Here is a 15,836-nt window from a genome sequence, read left to right on the forward strand (position 1 = left end):
GCTCCACCTTACTTGCACACCGTTAGGACAAAATGTGCAACAGATATAGGCTGAACTAATACATAATCAATAGTTTGCAGGAATTTGGATACATATTAATTATATTCATGAGACCCCATTAGCATGCAGTCCCTCCCCCCTTGCACATGTGTACTGAGTTGTGGGGGTGGTTGTGGGATGAAGGCTCATCATCTTCCTCGCTGTAAACTTTCGACCCTGCGGGAGGGGCACCCCCCAAACTCATTCCAGCTTACTCTGTGGACATCTAATCACCACACTGTTCTGGGGCTCTTCCACCCTTCTCTTCATGGTCTTCATCTCCTTGTTATCTCAAAATTAGTGTCTGCAATTCCCCCTCTCTGCCCCTCCTTAACATAAAGTATCTATCTGTAACTACCCTTTGCCTTAGTGAGGCCCCCTTTCCCTTTCTGTAGCAAAGTGTTCCCTTTTCATCTACTATGCAGTCTTTTTTCACTATTCAATTGTGAGATGGTGGCAAGGTGATATAATCAACCTGCCACTCCTCCCTGTATTTAACCTTCTGCCATTGTCCTTGCTCACAGAGAAGTTTCACCTCTTGGCTTGTTTAATTACGGCACGTGTTTCACAGTCATGAGTAACCTGCGCAATAGTGTCCATAGTTAAGTCCACCCCTCGGTCTCCGGCCCACTTATATGTCACATCTCTTCCCTGATGGCCCGAGGTCTCATGAGCCCATCGAGCTAGAAATAACTCACCCTTATTCTGCCAGTCCAAGTCGATTTGAGCAACCTCAATTCTGGCAGCTCAATCTGCCTGATGGTTGTTCTGTTGTCCTTCAGTAGCCCGACTCTTGGGCACGTGTGCATCCACATGACGCACCTTTACAACCGTATCTTCGGGTTTCAATGTCTTTCCACAGTCCAGCAGCCCAGATAGGTTTACCCCTCCGTTGCCAGTTACTTTTTTCCCACAGCTGTAAGCACCCCCATGAGGCATTTGCTACCATCCATGAGTCAGTATAAAGATAAAGCATTGGCCACCTCTCCCATTCAGCAACATCTAAGGCCAGCTGGACAGCCTTTACCTCTGCAAACTGACTTGATTCTTCTTTACCTTCAGTAGCCTCTGCAGCCTGTTGTGTGGGGCTCCATTTGCGATGCTTCTCTATGATGTGACATGATCCATCTGAGAACAGGGCATATTTCTTTTCATTTTCTGGAAGCACGTTGTATGGTGGGGCCTCTTTAGCACGTGAATCCCCCCTGTGGCGCAAGTGGTAGAAGTGCCGCTCTGCTACACAGGAGGCTCCAATCCCGGGGGGTTGGACTCGATGATCTCTAAAGTCCCTTCCAACCCGCACGAGACTATGGTACTATGACACCTCTTCTGCTGCTGATGTTCCAAACTTTTTACCTTCAGGCCAGTCCATGATCACCTCTAGGATCCCTGGAAGGCTGAGGTTCCCCATCTGAGCTCGTTGTGTAATCATCACAATCCACTTGCTCCAGGTGGCATCAGTAGCACGATGGGTGGAGGGAACCTCTCCTTTGTACATCCAGTTCAGCACTGACAGTCGAGGTGCCAGAAGGAGCTGTGTTTCAGTACCAACTACTTCGGAAGCAGCCTGAATCCCCTCATACGCAGCTAAGATCTCCTTCTCAGTTGGAGTGTAGCACTCTTCGGACTCCTTGTATGCTCAACTCCAAAATCCCAGGGGTCAGCCTCAGGTCTCTCCTGAGGCTCTTTGCCACAAACTTCGAGTGGGACCTTTCTCTCCAGCAGCAGTGTAGAGGATGTTCTTTACATCCTGTCCCATCCGTACTGGCCCCAGGGCCACGGCACAGGGTACCTCCTGTTTAATCTGCTCAAAAGCCTTCTGCTGTTCAGGGCCCTATCCAAAACTAATCTTCTTCTGTGTTACCTGATAAAGGTGTAGGGCTGTAGTTTGGAACGTGCATCCTCCAAAAGCCTACTACACCCAGGAAAGACTGTGTCTCATTCTTGCTAGTTGATGTAGACATGGCAGTGAGTTTTTCGATCACATCAGCTGGGATGTGACTATGTCCATCCTGCTACTTTATACATAGGAACTGAATTTCCTGGGCAGGCCTTTTGCTTTGCTTAATAGCTTGTAAAAGAATTTGGATTATTTGCTCTCCTTTTGTGAAAACGTCCTCTGCTGTATCGCCCCTCACAACAATGTCATTAATGTACTTCAGGTGTTCAGGAGCACCACCCTGTTCCAGTACAGTTTGGACCAACCTATGGCAAATGGTTGGGCTGTGTATCCACCCCTGGGGCAAACGGTTCCAAGTATACTGAATGCCCCTCCAGGTGAAGGCAAACTGTGGCCTACTGACGTATCTGCAAATTAACCTGACTTATCCCAGGACCTTGACTTTCCGGGGGAGAGACACAAACATGGATGCCATGATGTCTAAATCCTGTGCAGACACGTACACCCTCTACGCAAAGCCCGATGCACGCGAGAGAGCCTCTACACACACCTAACTAAACCCCCCACCCACTAACTCTTAATCTGCAGGCCTTACTCAGCTCTTCTAGAACACTCCATCTACTCAGAACTACTGTATGCACTCATAAATCCTTGCAAAGACAGCTTAGTACCCCAACAGCTGACATTCTGCAGCCAAAGGAATGGAGAAGAAGGCATTAGCAATGTCAGTGGTGGCATACCATTTGGCTGCTTTTGACTCCAGCTCGTACTGGAGTTCCAACATGTCCCGCTGTCACGGTTTGAATGAAAAATCCACCTGCGTCCGTGACAGGGGGCCGTGGGCCCCAGAGGGGCCCTAGGCCGAAAGGAAAAAGTTAATTAGGAAAAGAAAACAGCGGCAACGATCTAAGGAGGCACACTTATTTACTAAATACTATATCGAAATACCGGATAACACAATATAATACAGTATAATTGAAAATTAAAATTGAGCTAATGAATCAAGCAAAATAGGAGAGAGAATGAGTCCCGTAACCGAGAGGCCTACTGTGAATCTAGGCGAACGGCTGAAGGCTCCCACACACTCCCCTGAACGCCAGAACTCGAAAGACGTCAGTCTAGTCTGCGACAGAGTTAATATAGAGTCCAGGTCCCGTGACCTATCGTGTTGCTCTCTGGGAGATGTAGTCTTCTTCTGTAAGTTGCAGATTCAGTAAAATTATTCATGCTTTATATGATGTTATGATGTGGAATACTGATAGCAAAATTACAAAATTATTAAACCATGACATTCCACCCCTTATTCTACATCATTACATTATGTTTATACATACATACACACTCATACGTATAGTTGTGAGTAATCAGCAACCTTATTTTCTTGACAATTTATATTTATTCCATACAAATCCCTAAGTTGAGAACAAAACTCTATAACCTAACCCACTATTATTTATTAATTTTGAGAAAAATGGCCAAACTGCCAGAAAAAGGAAAACATTTCAGCGGTGGAGGAGAAAGGCAGCACTAGTAGGGCGTCCCCCACATCAAGGTGCACTCATCCTTTCCCAGCCACCACTGCAGATTTCCTTTTGACTTATACTTCTTTCCATGTGTGCTCTATACATGCATGGCCAGTGCACGATATAGAGTCCAGATGGAAAACTTGCTTACAGAATGCCTAATTAAGCTGTATAGAAAAAAGTGTTTCCTTAACATTAATCCACTCTATCTTAAGTCCTGTACCTAATTGGACATTTGTCAAACATTTTCTGAGACTCTACCTATATATCTACAAGAAAATCATTGGCTGCACTCCCCCAACATCAAATTCCCTTGTGGTACACATTGGACATTCCCATTTTTGTCCATCACCCACCACGTGCACCCAGGTCCCTGGGCAAAGACAGTACCCCGGAGAGATTTGCCCTTTCCAGACGCTGGAAGGACCCAAACTGTTTTTCCCAACACATTCTTTATGTGTACTACAGGAACCTGTCATGGTTTACTGACTGAGCACAATGCCCTCCGGACCGAGCACAATACTCTCCAGACTGAGCACAGTGCCCTCCGATCCGAGTACAACACTCTCCAGTCCAAGTATGACACCCTCCAGTCTGAGCGTGGCACCCTCCAGTCCAAGCACGATGCTTTCCAACCCAACTGCGACACCCTCCAGTCTGAGCACAACACTCTTCAGTGTGTGCATAACGCCCTCCGGTCCGAGCATAACACTCTTCAGACTGAGCACAATGCTCTCCGGACTGAGCACAACACTCTCCAGACTGAGCACAATGCCCTCCGGGCCGAGCATAACGTCCTCCGGTTCGGGTACAACACTCTCCAGTCCAACTATGACAACCTCCAGACTGAGCTCGGTGCCGTCCAGTTCGAGCAGAATGCTCTCTGAGACCAGCTATGTGCCCTCCGGGGTGAGCTGAATGTATTTAACCAACTACCAGGGGCACATGTAGTCCAATTTGACCAGCCATTGGGGGCACATGTAGTCCAATTTGGCCAGCCACTGTGGGTGCATGTAGTCCAATTTGACCAGGCACCGGGGGCACATGTAGTCCAATTGGACCAACCATCGGGGACACCAGATACAACGTTGGTTGCCCCTGTAAGAGGGCGAAAGACAAAACAAGTTTCAACTCAGTTAGAGAAAATGCAGAAGGAGTTAGAAGAGCGGAGGGAGTTAGGAGAGCAGGACTCAGGAGAGCAGGGGACTCAGGAGAGCAGGGGGAGTCAGAAGACCAGAGGAAGTTGGAGGAGAAGAGGGTGTTAGAGGGGTATAAAAAGATGTTAGAGGAGCAGAAGAAGTTTGAGGAGCAGATGAAGTTGGAGGAGCAGAGGAAGTTAGAGCAGTATAAGAAGATGTTAGAGGAGCAGAAGAGGTTAGAGGAGCAGAGGAAGTTAGGATAGAGGAAAAAGAAGGAGGGTTACCTGGAAGAAATAACACAAGGGTCAGGGTCAGAGTCTGAAGAGGAGCCAAAACCTAGATTTTCTTTACGAGAATTTCTCAAGTCCAAACTTGTAGATGGGGCAGCCTCATCAACACAGTTGCCACCATCAACACCTGGGACTCTTGATAGAGCAAAAGGCGAACAAAGTATTAGGACCATTATTGATCAATCTTTTAAACTGAGTGAAATTCGAGATCTAAGAAAGGATTTCACACGTCAGCCAAAAGAAAATATGGTCACTTGGTTACTTCACTGCTGGGACAATGGTGCCAACAGTGCGTGGCTCGATGGCAGCGAAGCTCACCAACTGGGTAGCATTTCCATGGACTCACGTGAGGACAGAGGTATTGGCACATGCCAAAATCAGTCCTACACCCTCTGGAAGCGGATGTTGATAGCAGTAAAGGATAGATTCCCCTTTAAATGGGACTTGGAGCCTGAGAAAAAGAAATGCAATGATATAGAAAAAGGTATCCAATTTTTGAGAGAAAGTGCTCTGGTGGAAATGCTATACAGCCCCCACTTCAATCGTAGCGATCCAAACCAATTACATGATCCTGAAGCAGTCCGCGTTCCACGACAAATGTGGCGTGACTTTACAAAAGCAGCTCCAGAAAAGCATGCCAGTGCACTTGCATTAGTATATGGCCAGGGGGAAAGGAAACCCCTGGTGAATGAACTAATTGGCAGACTTCAGGAACTTGAATTATTTATAAGCGCTACAGAAGTTAATCTGTATACTTCAGCCATTGTCAAAATAGTGGAAAGATTAAACAAGATGGAGGGAACACAAAGTGATATTATTGACAAATTGGCTAGTGTGCCTGATGTAGATGAATCCATGGTGGTACAAGATGATGGAGACCAGGATTTCCACGATCGCCTATTGAGAAAGCTAAACAACATGAGTTCCTCTCGACCTGTATCATCGAAAATCTCAACCATAAAAAAGAGACGTCCTCTTATTCAAGCAAATGACAATGATAAGTCACCTCGAATCAACAATGAGCCTACACGTCTTGCCTTGTTGTATTTCCTCTGTTGTCATGGGGAAGACATGAAGAAATGGTGTAATTCATCCACTTCTGCACTTCAGGCATGAGTGAAAGAATTACAAGGTGAAATAACTACCATGGTGAACTCTTCCAAGAAGGGGAGAGTTCCAGTTGCTGCAAGCCACCGAGGTAAACAATAGAGGGGCCCTGCCCCCAGCCAGGGGTGGGAAAGGGACAATAGAGTATACTGGACTGTGTGGATTAAGTGGCCTGGCACATCTCAACCACAGAAATACAAAGCCTTGGTGGACACTGGTGCACAATGCACCCTAATGCCCTCAAGTCACCAAGGGACACAACCAATATATATCCATGGAGTGACTGGGGGTTCCCAAGAATTGACTATGTTGGAGGCCGAAATAAGCCTCACTGGTAAAAACTGGCAGAGACACCCTATTGTGACTGGTCCAGAGGCTCCATGTATACTGGGAATCGATTACCTTAGGATGGGACATTTTAAGGATCCCAAGGGGTATCGATGGGCCTTTGGGATAGCTGCTGTTAACACAAACAGTGTTAAGCAGCTGTCAGCTTTACCTGGTCTGTCAGATGATCCTTCTGCTGTGGGGTTGCTCCAGGTAAAAGATCAAGAGGTACCAATTGCCACCAGAGTGGTTCACAGACGGCAGTACTGCACTAATAGGGACTCATTGCTCCCCATTCACAAGCTAATTCGCCAATTAGAAAATCAGGGAGTGATTAGCAAAACTCACTTGCCTTTTAGCAGCCCCATATGGCCAGTGCGTAAAACCAGTGGGGAATGGAGGCTGACGGTAGATTACCGTGGCCTGAATGAAGCCACACCTCCATTAAGTGCTGCTGTACCAGACATGCTAGAACTCCAGTATGAGTTGGAGTCAAAAGAAGCTAGGTGGTATGCCACCATTGATATTGCTAATGCCTTCTTTTCCATCCCATTGGCTACAAAATGCAGGCCACAGTTTGCTTTTACCTGGAGAGGTATTCAGTATACCTGGAACCGTTTACCTCAAGGGTGGAAGCACAGCCCAACAATTTGCCATGGGTTGATCCAAGCTGTCTTGGAGCAGGGTAATGCTCCCGAGCACTTGCAGTATATTGATGACATTGTAGTGTGGGGCCATACAGCAGCAGAGGTTTTCAAGAAAGGAAAACAGATAATCCAAATTCTCTTGCAAGCTGGTTTTGCCATTAAGCGCAGCAAGGTGAAGGGGCCTGCCCAGGAAATGCAGTTCTTAGGTATAAAATGGCAAGATGGATGTCGTCACATCCCAGCAGATGTGATTGACAAAATCACTGCTATGTCTCCGCCCACAAATAAAACAGGTCCTAATTAACTTTTTCCTTTCGGCCTAGGGCCCCTCCGGGGCCCAGGGCCCCTGTCACGGACGCAGGTGGATTTTTCGTTCAAACCGTGACAGAACCTTATCTCCCTCCACGGTACATAGGGAGCTGGATTGGTTAGGACCACTACGATTACTAGATCCTCGAGTGTTGACCAACCAGGTGGTATCTGCTAAATGGTTCTCCCAATTTTTATACGTTCCGCCACCCATTGCTTTCAACATAGTTTTCAAGAACCCATTGAATCGTTCAATCTTACCAGAAGCTGGTGCATGATAGGGAATATGGTAAATCCACTCAATGCCATGATTTTTGGCCCAAGTGGTTACATGAGATTTTTTGAAATGGGTCCCATTATCTGATTCAATTCTTTCCGGAGTGCCATGCCGCCACAGGATTTGCTTTTCCAACCCTAATATGGTGTTTCGGGCAGTAGCATGGGGTACTGCGTATGTTTCGAGCCACCCAGTGGTTGCCTCCACCATGGTGAGTACATAACGCTTACCATTGCGAGATCGTGGCAAGGTGATATAATCAACCTGCCATGCCTCTCCATATTTATACTTTTGCCATCGCCCTTCCCTCCAAAAAGATTTCATCCTCTTGGCTTCTTTAATTATGGCGCATGTTTCACAGTCATGAATAACCTGAGCAATAGCGTCCATACTTAAGTCCACCCCTCGGTCTTTGGCCCACTTATATGTTGCATCCCTTCCTTGATGACCTGAAGCCTCATGGGCCCACCGAGCTAGGAATAATTCACCCTTGTTCTGCCAGTCCAAGTCTATTTGAGCCACCTCAATTTTGGCAGCCCGATCAACCTGATGGTTATTTTTATGTTCTTCAGTAGCCTTACTTTTAGGCACATGAGCATCTACATGGCGCACCTTTACAACAATGTTCCTTATTCGGGCAGCAATGTCTTTCCACAGTTCAGCAGCCCAAACAGGTTTACCCTTTCGTTGCCAATTATCATCTTCCCACTGTTGCAACCACCCCCATAAGGCATTTGCCACCATCCATGAATCAGTATAAAGATGAAGCATTGGCCAGCTCTCCCGTTCAGCCACATCTAAAGCCAGCTGAACAGCCTTTACCTCTGCGAATTGACTTGATTCTCCTTTGCCTTCAGTGGCCTCTGTAACTTGTCGTGTGGGGCTCCATACAGCAGCTTTCCATCTGGAATGCTTCCCTACAATACGACATGATCCGTCTGTGAATAGGGCAAATTTCTTTTCGTTTTCTGGTAGCTCATTGTATGGTGGTGCCTCTTTAGCGCGTGATACCTCTTCTGTAGGTGGTGTTTCAATTTTTTTACTCTCAGGCCAGTCCATGATCACTTCTAGAATTCCAGGATGGCTGAGTTTTCCCATTCGAGCTCGTTGAGTAATTAATGAAATCCACTTACTCCAAGTGGCATCAGTAGCATGATGGGTGGAGGGAACCTGTCCTTTAAACATCCAGTTTATTACTGGCAAGCGAGGTGCTAGAAGAAGCTGAACCTCTGTCCCAACTACTTCAGAAGCAGCCCGAACCCCCTCATACACGGCTAAGATCTCCTTCTCAGTTGGAGTGTAGCGCTCCTCAGACCCTTTATATGCTCGACTCCAAAATCCTAGGGGTCGGCCTCGGGTCTCTCCTGAGGCTCTTTGCCACAAACTCCAGGTGGGACCTTTCTCTCCAGCAGCAGTGTAGAGGATGTTCTTCACATCCTGTCCCGTCCGTACTGGCCCCAAGGCCACGGCACGGGCTATTTCTTGTTTTATCTGCTCAAAAGCCTGCTGCTGCTCAGGACCCCATGAGAAATTATTCTTCTTCTGTGTTACCTGATAGAGGGGGCTCACTATGTGGCTGTAGTTTGGGACATGCATTCTCCAAAAGCCCACTACTCCCAGAAAAGATTGGGTCTCTGTTTTGTTGGTGGGCGGAGACATAGCAGTGATTTTGTCAATCACATCTGCTGGGATGTGACGACGTCCATCTTGCCATTTTATACCTAAGAACTGAATTTCCTGGGCAGGCCCCTTCACCTTGCTGCTCTTAATGGCAAAACCAGCTTTCAAAAGAATTTGGATTATCTGTTTTCCTTTCTGGAAAACCTCTGCTGCTGTATGGCCCCACACTACAATATCATCAATATACTGCAAGTGCTCAGGAGCATTACCCTGTTCCAAAACAGCTTGGATCAATCCATGGCAAATTGTTGGGCTGTGCTTCCACCCCTGAGGTAAACGGTTCCAGGTATACTGAATACCTCTCCAGGTAAAAGCAAACTGTGGCCTACATTTTGCAGCCAATGGGATGGAAAAGAAGGCATTAGCAATGTCAGTGGTGGCATACCACCTAGCTTCTTTTGACTCCAATTCATACTGGAGTTCTAGCATGTCTGGTACAGCAGCACTTAATGGAGGTGTGGCTTCATTCAGGCCACGGTAATCTACCGTCAGCCTCCATTCCCCACTGGTTTTACACACTGGCCATATGGGGCTGTTAAAAGGCGAGTGAGTTTTGCTAATCACTCCCTGATTTTATAATTGGCGAATTAGCTTGTGAATGGGCAGCAATGAGTCCCTGTTGGTGCGGTACTGCTGTCTGTGAACCACTTTGGTGGCAATTGGTACCTCTTGGTCTTTTACCTGGAGCAACCCCACAGCAGAAGGATCATCTGACAGACCAGGTAAAGCTGACAACTGCTTAACGCCGTTCGTGTTAACAGCAGCTATCCCAAAGGCCCATCGATACCCCTTGGGATCCTTAAAATGTCCCATCCTAAGGTAATCGATTCCCAGTATACATGGAGCCTCTGGACCAGTCACAATAGGGTGTCTCTGCCAGTTTTTACCAGTGAGGCTTATTTCGGCCTCCAACATAGTCAATTCTTGGGAACCCCCAGTCACTCCATGGATATATATTGGTTGTGTCCCTTGGTGACTTGAGGGCATTAGGGTGCATTGTGCACCAGTGTCCACCAAGGCTTTATATTTCTGTGGTTGAGATGTGCCAGGCCACTTAATCCACACAGTCCAGTATACTCTGTTGTCCCTTTCCCCCCCCTGGCTGGGGGCAGGGCCCTTCTATTGTTTACCTCGGTGGCTTGCAGCAACTGGAACTTTCCCCCTTTTGGAAGAGTTCACCTTGGTGGTTGTTTTGCACTGTAATTCTTTCACTCGTGCCTGAAGTGCAGAAGTGGATGAATTATACCACCTCTTCATATCCTCCCCATGATTACTCAAGAAATACAACAAAGCAAAACGTATGGTCTTATCATTGTCATTTGCTTGAATACGAGGTGTCTTATTGTTGTCATTTGCTTGAATATGAGGACCTCTCTTTTTGATGGTTGAGATTTTCGATGATACGGGTCGAGAGGAACTCATGTTGTTTAGCTTTTTCAATAGGCGATCGTGGGAATCCTGGTCCCCATCATCTGGTACCACCATGGATCCATCTACATCAGGCATGTTAGTCAACATGTCAATAATATCATTTTGCGTTCCCTCCATTCTGTTTAACCTTTCAGCTATTTTGACAATGGCTGAAGTATAACGATTAACTTTTGTAGTGCTTATAAATAATTCAAGCTCCTGAAGTTTAGCAATTAGTTCATTAACAAGGGGTTTCCTTTCCCCTTGGCCATATACTAATGCAAGTGCACTGGCATGCTTTTCTGGAGCAGCCCTTGTAAAGTCACGCCACATTTGTCGTGGTACATGGACTATCTCAGGATCATGTAATTGGTTCGGGTCATTGCGGTTGAAGTGGGAGCTGTATAGCATTTCCACCAGAGCATTTTCTCTCAAAGTTTGGATGCCTTTCTCTATATCAGTCCATTTCCTTTTCTCAGGCTCCAAGTCCCGTTTAAAGGGGAATCTATCTCTTACCGCTATCAACATCCGCTTCCAGAGGGTGTAGGACTGATCTTGGCATGTGCCAATACCTCTGTCCACACGTGCATCTCTGGAAATGCTACCCAGTTGGCGAGCTTCATTGCCATCAAGCCACACACTGCTGGCACCATTGTCCCAGCATCGAAGTAACCAAGTGACCATATGTTCTTTTGGTTGACGTGTGTAATCCTTTCTTAGATCCCGAATTTCACTCAGTTTTAAAGATCTATCAATAATGGTCGTAATACTTTGCTCACCTTTTGCTCTATCAAGAGTCCCAGGTGTTGATGGTGGCAACTGTGTTGATGAGGCTGCCCCATCTAGAAGTTTGGACTCGAGAAATTCTCATAAAGAAAATCTAACTTTTGGCTCCTCTTCTTCATCTGACTCTGACTCTTGTATTATTTCCTCCAGGTAACCCTCCTTCTTTTTTCTCTCTCCTAACTTCCTCTGCTCCTCATACTTCTTCTGCTCCTCTATCATCTTCTTATACCCCTCTAACATCCTCTGCTCCTCCAACTTCTTCTGGTCTTCTGACTCCCCCTGCTCTCCTGAGTCCCCCTGCTCTCCTGAGTCCTGCTCTCCTAACTCCCTCCGCTCTTCTAACTCCTTCTGCATTTTTTCTAACTGAGTTGTAAATTGTTTTATTTTTCGCCCTCTTACAGGGGCAACCAACATTGTATCTGGTGCCCCTGGTAGTTGGTCAAGGTGTGGTACATACGGTTCAGACTTGGGGATGTTCCCCTTGGACTGGAGGGTGCATAGCTTGGATCGGAGGAGATCGCGCTCGAACTCCAGGGTGTCAAACTCAGCCCTGAGGGCGTTGTACTTGGACTGAATTGTGTCGAACCCAGACTGGAGCGTGTCGTGTTTGAACTGGAGAGTGTTGCACTCAGATTGGACGGCATCGTACGTGGTCTGGAGGTTGTTACGATCGATCTTGATAGCATCGAACTGAACCTCGAGGTCGCTGTACATGGACCGGAGGACATCTCGCTCAGATCGGAGGTTGTTACACTCGGACTGGAGGATGTTGTGCTCAGACTGGAGGGTGTTGTAATCAGTCTGGAGGGTGTCACGCTCCGACGGGAGAATGTCGCACTCAGACTGGGGGCAGCTATTCTCAGTCTGGAGGGCGTTGTGCTCGGACTGGAGAGTGTCGTGCTCGGACTGGAGAGTGCCGTGCTCGGACTGGAGAGCATTGTGCTTGGACTGGAGAGTGTCGTGCTCGGACCGGAGAGCGTTGTGCTCGGACTGGAGAGTGCCGTGCTTGGACCGGAGAACGTTGTGCTCGGACTGGAGAGTGCCGTGCTCGGACCGGAGAGCGTTGTGCTTGGACTGGAGCGTGCCGTGCTCGGACCGGAGAGCGTTGTGCTCGGACTGGAGAGTGCCGTGCTCGGACCGGAGAGCGCTGTGCTCGGACTGGAGAGTGCTGTGCTCGGACCAGAGAGCGTTGTGCTCGGACTGAAGAGTGTTGAGTTTGGATTGCAGGGATTCTTTCTCATACCAATATGTGTCTCGTTGATATAGGAGGTCTTCTCTCTCAGCTCTGAGACTCTCTTTCTCATACCAGAATGAGTCTCGTTGTTGTAGGAGGTTATTTCTCTCATCAAGGAGACTCTCATTCTCAGCCCTGAGACTCCCTCTCTCAGCATCAAAAACTTCCCTCTCAGAAATGGTATTAAATAAGGCCCGATAAGCATTAGCTAGGCCCCAAGTCATTTGTGCCTCCTGAGATCTGCCTGAGCCACAACATTCCTGTCTCAAATATGCGGTCAAACTCTTGGGATTCTTTAAGTGTTCAGGAGTAAAGCTCCATGACACTAAAGATGTCTGTCTTCTAAAAGTCTCTCCAAAGTCTCTCCACACTCCCTGCCACTCAGTATTCTCTAATTCTAGGGAAGACTTCCTCCTGAGGTTATAAATCCAGAAACTGAGTGAGATCACTACAATAACCAACAGTAAATTCAGGGAGATTAATACGATTGACAGTGTGGTCCACTGGGACAACTGGTCAGTCAAAGACTGCTTAAAGGATGCAAAGAAAAAAGGAAGAGCACGCTCAAAAACCACCATTTCCGTACTATTGGTTGCATTAGTTGCATTAGTTGCTCCCTCTGGAGCTGCATGCCAATACGAAGTAAGCGTTGCTAACCATGCTTTCAATCTATAATACATTCCTATAACTTCATAGGTAAAATGGGCTAGCTTAAACATGGTCCAATATGTTTGGAGCATCATAAAAGAGGAACTAATGAAATGCAGTACCTTATAAAGCCAACTTAGTAGAGAGAACATTTTTTTTTTTTTTCCAATATAGAGAAAAAAAAGTTAAAAACGCAAAGCTCAGTAGTGTTTATAAAATAAACCGGAGTATTGGCAGTCCACCTGGACTTTCAAGGTCAAGCTCGCAGGCGCAGAATCGCAAACCTAAGATAGCTCCTTAACAAAGAAAAACAACTTGTAGCCCTGTTAAAAGCTAAAAGAGCAACAGAAGAAAACACAGAAAAAACAGCAACTCAATTTGCCCGCATTCTCCACCAAAAATCTGTCACGGTTTGAATGAAAAAATCCACTTGCGCCCGTGACAGGGGCCCGTGGGCCCCGCGGGGGCCCTAGGCTGAAAGGAAAAAGTTAATTAGGAAAAGAAAACAGCGACAACGATCTAAGGAGGCACACTTATTTACTAAATACTATATCGAAATACAGGATAATAAAATATAATATAATATAATTGAAAATTGAGCTAACGAAACAGGCAAAATAGGAGAGAGAATGAGTCCCGTAACCGAGAGGCCTACTGTGAAATTTAGGCAAGACGGTGAAGGCTCCCACACACTCCCCTGAACGCCAGAACTCGACAAGAGAGCAGTCTAGTCTGTGACAGAGTTAATATAGAGTCCAGGTCCCGTGACCTATCGTGTTGTTCTCTGGGAGATGTAGTCTTCTTCAGTAAGTAGCAGATTCAGTAAAATTCTTCATGCTTTAAATGATGTTATGATGTGGAATACTGATAGCAAAATTACAAAATTATTAAACCATGACAGACCTGTAGCAGAAGTGACTACAGAGCTCATTATGAGGGGTGGAGTGACAGCGGGATCTGTCCCAGAGCATGGAGCAGCCACAGGACGTGTAGCAAAACTTTGGATCTACTGCAGGGTCTATGCCAGGAGTTGCAGAGACTGCAGCACTGTCAGCATTTCCAGCTCTCTGGATCTGGCACACTGCAGTCATGTGTGTTTCTTGGGGATTACAAGAACCACAGCAGACCTGCCCCAAATATTCTACCAGATTCTCAGGATCCTGCAGTTGCTCAGAGATGAAGTTCCAAAGCCATGGGGGTGCCCACCACTCCAGGCAGCTCCCACAAAGCCCTGTTTTACCTCGCTCTGGACAGTTGTGCTGTTATCTCAACCCTTGGAGCCTTACATCAGGAACCAAAATGATATGATATATAGTTATTTCTATATATCTGTTGATATGGAATTGTATGTAACAACTGATGCAGAAGCGCTTGCTCAGCACCACCAGACTGATGCTCAGCTGGGCTCTGGGCAGTGAAGAGACTGAGATGAGCTCCCACCCCTTTCAATACAATTTCTGCTTGCTGTCAGCTGATAGAGAACGTCCCTTTGGCCACTTTCAGTCAGCTGTCCTCACTCTGTTCCCTCCCAGCTCCATGTGCCCTCCACTGACCATGGCCTTGGCTCCGTACAACACTGCTTAGCAGCAGCTGTAACCATCAGAGTGTTATCAGTGGTTTTCTCCTAGAACCAAAACACTGCACCATAGCAGGCAGTCTGAAGACAATTCCATCTGAGCTGTAACTCAGATTCCTGCCTGTCCTCCTCCTCTTGTTCTTCCTGATCAGGAAGCAAGGAACAGAATCTGCCGCTCTCCTCTTTGTGCCTTTTCCATCAGTTCTCAGCTGGCCCCTCTGCCATCCCCAGGCAGAGCTCAGTCCACTCTCACAAAGGGCAGCAGCCTTTCCTCATCTTCCTTGCCCATCCATCATGAAGTGTCAGTGAATAGTGAAAAGGGACCCCATAGTAGATGAAAAGGGAACACTTTGCTACAGAAAGGGAAAGGGGGCCTCACTAAGGCAAAGGGTAGTTACAGATAGATAGTTTATGTTAAGGGGGAGCAGAGAGATGGGGAATTGCAGACGCAAAGCTTGAGAAAACAAGGGGATGAAGGCCATGAAGATCAGGGTGGAACAGCCCGAGAACAGTGTGGTGATTAGATGTCCACAGAGCAACTGGAACCAGGTTGGGGGGTGCACCTCCTGAAGGGTCGAAAGTTTACGGTGAGGAAGATGATGAGCCTTCATCCCATGACCACCCGAACAACTCACTACACATGCACAAGGGGGGAGGGACTGCATGCTAATGGGGTCTGAGGAATGTAATGAATATGTATCCCAATTCCTGCCAACTACTGATGATGTATTAGTTCAGCCTGTATCTGTTGCACGCTTTCTCCTGACGGTGTGCAAGTGAGGTGGAGCTACCCTCCTTGCAACAGGGTGTGTGTGCATCACTCATTAAACATACCTGCTTTATAACTACTTGGTGGTTATGGGGTTTGATTCCGCAAGTCACCATCTCTAGGGCCATCCTGCTCTATTGCCTGCTCCATTATCGGGGTGATGAGTCCATCAAGG

This window comes from Coturnix japonica, chromosome 25, assembly GCF_054131305.1.
Source record: "Coturnix japonica strain WE chromosome 25, WE-NBRP24, whole genome shotgun sequence".
Lineage (NCBI taxonomy): Eukaryota > Metazoa > Chordata > Aves > Galliformes > Phasianidae > Coturnix > Coturnix japonica.